The sequence below is a fragment of the Sapajus apella genome, unplaced genomic scaffold, assembly GCF_009761245.1.
Source record: "Sapajus apella isolate SASKATOON/1434 unplaced genomic scaffold, GSC_monkey_1.0 scaffold58, whole genome shotgun sequence".
Classification (NCBI taxonomy): Eukaryota; Metazoa; Chordata; class Mammalia; order Primates; family Cebidae; genus Sapajus; species Sapajus apella.
In genome coordinates, this window is record NW_022436998.1 from 8178797 (window position 1) to 8183753 (window position 4957).

A 4957-nucleotide genomic window follows, 5' to 3' on the forward strand; every position below is an offset into this window, starting at 1 on the left:
TGTGCATTTCTAATAAGTTCCCAGGTCACATGATATTCCTGATCTAAGGATCATACCTGGAGAATTGGGAAGGTAAGTTGAGCGAAAGTAAAGCTAGTATATGCTTCTGCTCCCTTCCTGTTTATGAGGTTATAAGGAGTTTGCGTCTGATTCTCCTTCATGTCTTTGCAGAATGCTGACTCACCCAACAAGAATACTAGAAGAACATCATTTGTTGTGTAAATGCTAAATAGTCTGTGAGCATCAGAAATGTTTTTGAATAAATCAGGCAGGCAGGGCTCAGTGGCTTACACCTGTAATCCCAGCACTTTGGAAGGCCGCAATGGGTGGATCACGAAGTCAGGAGATTGAGATCATCCTGGCCAACAAGGTGAAACCCAGTCTCTACTAAAAATACAAAAAAATTACCTGGGTATAATCCTAGCTACTTGGGAGGCTGAGGCAGGAGAATCGCTTGAACCTGGGAAGTGGAGATTGCAGTGAGCCGAGATCGTACCACTGCACTCCAGCCTGGTGACAGAGCTAGACTCCATCTCTAAAAATAAAAATAAGAAGTAGAAAAATAAATCAGGTAATGAATCCCATCAGGCTTTGAATGAATTCTAAGGAGTTTACCGCCATTTTCAGTAGGAAAGTAAACATCTTTCAAATAAAATGTGTCCTCAAATTTAGTTGTGCTACTCATTCTAACAGCATTTTTTAAAGCCTTTGCGATTACTCCTCTTTATTATTTTTAGTGAAGTCAAGTTATAAAGTTTGTGGACCAAGATAAAACCTTGAGTCTATCAGGGTAGGGTTGCCAGAATTAGAAAACAAACAAACACATGTACACACACAGGACATCCAGTTAAATTTCAGTTTCAGATAAATAATGAATAATTTTTAGTATAAGTATGTCCCATGTAATATTTGACAACCCTGATAGGTGGTAAATATTGGAATGGGAACGACATAAATGCCTGCTGTGGAGAACTGGGACATACCATATCCATTTCTGTTTTATGGACACACAGGATAACTTACTTGATATTGTATCTTGTTCATTGAGAACTCAACAAATATTTGCTGAATTGATAGAATATGAATACCTAAGATATAAATGCAATATATGAAAGTGCTGAGTGATTTCAAAGAAGGATGCTTGATCAACTTAAGATGGCAGCGTCTTTTGATTTAGTTACCCCACTTTGATCATTGTCTAAATCACTGATTCTTAATTGAAGATGATTCCCCTATACCAGGGGACATTGGCAACGTCTGGACATATCTTTGATTGTCACAGGGGGTGGGAGAAGTGCTATTGGCATCTATTTGGTTGAGGCCAGGAATGCTGCTGAACACCCTATGACGTACAGAACAGCCTAGGGCAAGAAAGAATTATCTGGCTCAAATGTCCACAGAGCTGAGGCTGAGAAATTCTGGTCTAGATCATAGTGCACAGGATTTAGCAAATCTTGTGTTGAATTTTTCTGACCGTGTCCTGGAGTGTGTTGGTCTCTCATTCTTCCAGGTGTCATGGGAGGAAAGATGGTGTCTCCTATTTGCTATACTGTGAAGGAATGGGTGGAAGAAACTTGATATGCTTCTTCAAAGTCTTACAAAACAAGGAAGGTGCTACTGAGGTTCCAGAAAAAGTCCCAGTCTTTAATTGCTGCTCTTCTTCCTATAGCCTGGCCTAGATTTGAAGCTTTTGAAGAGTTGATGCAGGAACTACGAAATTTGGGTGAGTGCACTACATCAATCTCCCCTTCTTTAGTGAGGGAGACATAATTTTTGTCTCAACCTTCCAATTAGTTCTGGCCATCCAGGACTTATTTGCAAATGGTAATTGGAGGAGTTGCTGATCCAACACATATCTGTTATTTTGTGTACTACCACTGTTGCTGTAATACGTGTACTTTCTACTAAACACAGCAACAATGAACATTCATACTACATTGAACAATATCTTATGTTTTCATTTATGTTTACCTCTAATGAACTATACAACATTTTATAGACATATATTCACATTACAGAACTAATTAATTCTCATGATACCCATGGGAAGCAAAGTGGGGGTGGGTTATATTATTCCCATTTTAACAGGAGATAATTAAACCTTGCCTGGAGTTACACATTGACTATTTGAAAAGCTAGAAGTAAATTACAAGTCTTGACAACGGTGCCGCATCTGCTAGCCAGCGCAGTGTTCCGCTGATGGCACTGATACATCAGTCCCTGGTTAATGCCCAGGCATAAATGTCTAATTTGAAAATCCTTTTTAAATGTAACATGGCAGATTGTGAAGGGTGGTTGCTAATTAGAGAAGAAGGATAACATAACAAGGACATTTTCATTGCTAGTGGTTTACCCTTTTAAAACAAACATACCAGTGAAAAGTAGAAAAGAAAATCACACATTATGGTTCAATAATTGTTTACTATGGGCTACTTGGTGCCAAGTCCTATGCTAGGAGCTCTGAAAGATGAAAGCTAAATATATATCTTTGATAGATATTTAATATGTAGTTGAAGAATCAAGACTTACCTGCAAGAAACATGCAGAGCACTGTAAAAGACATAATATAATCAAGTGCCAAAATGTGTGTATAGGAGGCTTTTGTGTCCTGGAAGACAGACATCTTTTATTTAAAAAAGGTGAAACTGGGGAGAGTTTGTGTGGCGGGACTGTGGCAGCAGTGACAGCAGTTGGCACCGGCCCTTGTGTCTGGCTCAGTCAGGAGCTGGACTTCCTGACCATCGCCATCCACATGCTCTACACCCGGGTCTCAGAGTTCAATGTCTACTTTGAGAGGCCTGACTTCAAGTTCTATGCCAAGCTGTACTTTCTCAGATTAACCCTTCCTGGAAAAATTGTAGAAAATGGAAGCGACAAGGGTCCTATGGTGCAGATAAAGGAATTTTTACCATTCGCCTGCCTAGGGGCTAGACATGTTAGCTGCTCTTCTGGCACCAAGAAAATCCAGGACAGCGAGATCACTTCTGGAAGAAACAGGTGCTTCTGAGATTCCTGAAGAAGTAGACGATGAAGAGTTTGATTGGGAAATTGAGCAGACACCCTATGAAGAGGTATCAGAAAGTGCTATGAATCCACAGTGCCACTATAGATTTGGAAACTTACCATCAGGAGTGTTTCAGTGGTTACAGGATCAATTGAGTGATGTTATTGATATTAAGGATCCAGATTTCAGCCCTGTAGCTAAACCAAGACAGAAGTGCCTGACCACTGACCTGGCCAATTTTGATCCTGATCATTATCTAATTGACATTTTTGAAGATGAGGCGGTTGAACAGATTTTGAAGTACAATTTGGTGGACTGACAAATATTAAAAATGATGGCCTTTTTGGAAAAGAGTCAGGAGTAAGAAATCGTGCTTCTTTAGTGTCTTTTTCTGAAGAAGAGAAATATCAGCTACAAAAATTTGTAGATGATTTGTCAATACAAAATTTGTCAATAAATCTTATCTGCTGGAAAAGAAAACCTGTTGTCAAGTGTACTACAGTTTGATTGATGTCCTTCTGGAATATTGCTATGAAACCTGTGTCACTGAAGGAGAGAAGAACGTTGAATCTGCATGGAATATCAGGAAACTGAGTCCAACATTATGGTGGTTTGAGACTTGGACTAATGTTCATGCTATCATGGTGTCTTTTGAAAGAAGGGTGTTGTGTTACCCACTCTACTGCCATTTCAAGCTGGTGATGAAGGCCTACAGGAACACTATAAAGATATTACAACTAGGTAAAAGTACAGTTTTAAAGTGTCTCTGGATATTCACAAAATTTTTCAGGAAAACAACACAGCATACATACTGAATGATCTCTACATCTCAGACTACTGTGTGTGGATTCAGAAAGTCAAATCTAAAAGTTGGCAGTTCTTGCAGAAGCCTTAAAGGAAGTCTCCCTTACAAAGGTCCAGCTGGGGTTAGAACTGGAAGCGCTAGCAGCAGCAGCACTTCTTGTCCAGGAAGAAGCTGCGTTAAAAGCAGCCCATTCAGTTTCTGGGCAGCAGGCACTTTGCTCCAGCTCTGAGGCAAGTGATGTAGAGGAGTCAGACAGCACCGTGTCTTCTGGAAATGAAGACTCAGACTCAGATTCAAAACAAGTTAAACTCAAAGATAGTCCCTCTAAGACAGTCAGTTCTTTGCAAGGTCCCTTTGTGGAAAGGAGTGCTCTTCTTATTGTTGATGGTGGAGTATGCAGAAACATAGCCACCCAGGAATCCGATGCCAGTCAGGGAAAGCCACTTGCCTCTTCCCGGCGTCTTGGAGTGTCTGGGCCTCTGACAGAGGAGTGTGGGGAACAACTGAAGACCACAGTTCAGGTTTCTGAACCCAAGGGCACCACTGCTGTAACAATATGCAGGAGAGACACAGCTGTCAGACACCAAATAATTGTAAGTGGTTTTATTCATTGTTAAGAAATATGTTAGATTTGGTTTCATTTATGGAATGAAAATTCCTCATTTTTACTTTGTAATTTTTCTTAGTATATACAGTCAGCCTGCTATATTTGGGTTCCACATCTGTGGATTCAATAACTGCAAATCAAAAATATTTAAGAAAAAATTGTATGTGTACCAAAAATGTACAGACTTTTTTTCTTATTCTCTAAATAATACAGTATAACAGCTATTGCCACAGCATTTACATTGTATTGGGTAATAAAAGTAGTCTAGTGATGACTTAAAGTGTATGGGAAGATGTGGGTAGGTTATATGCAAATGTTGTGCCATTTTTTATTAGAGACTTGAGCATCTGAGGATTTTGGTATCCTCAGGGGTCCTGGAACCAACCCCCCAGAAACTGGGATGACTTTATGACATTGTTTTTCAATCAGTGAATGTTTTTCCCTTTTGGTTTCCTTGCTGCAACTGTGAAGATAAAGTTAAAAAGTATTTTTACCAATGCGTACCTAATATTTCAAGCTGAAAATAGTTGTTCTACTGTCA

General features: G+C 39.6%; 1 pseudogene; it reads left to right on the forward strand.

Annotated features, from left to right (window-relative positions):
• Positions 1-3450: 3450 nt before the first annotated feature.
• On the forward strand, positions 3451-4576 carry LOC116528421 (annotated as a pseudogene).
• The last annotated feature ends 381 nt before the right edge of the window (positions 4577-4957 follow it).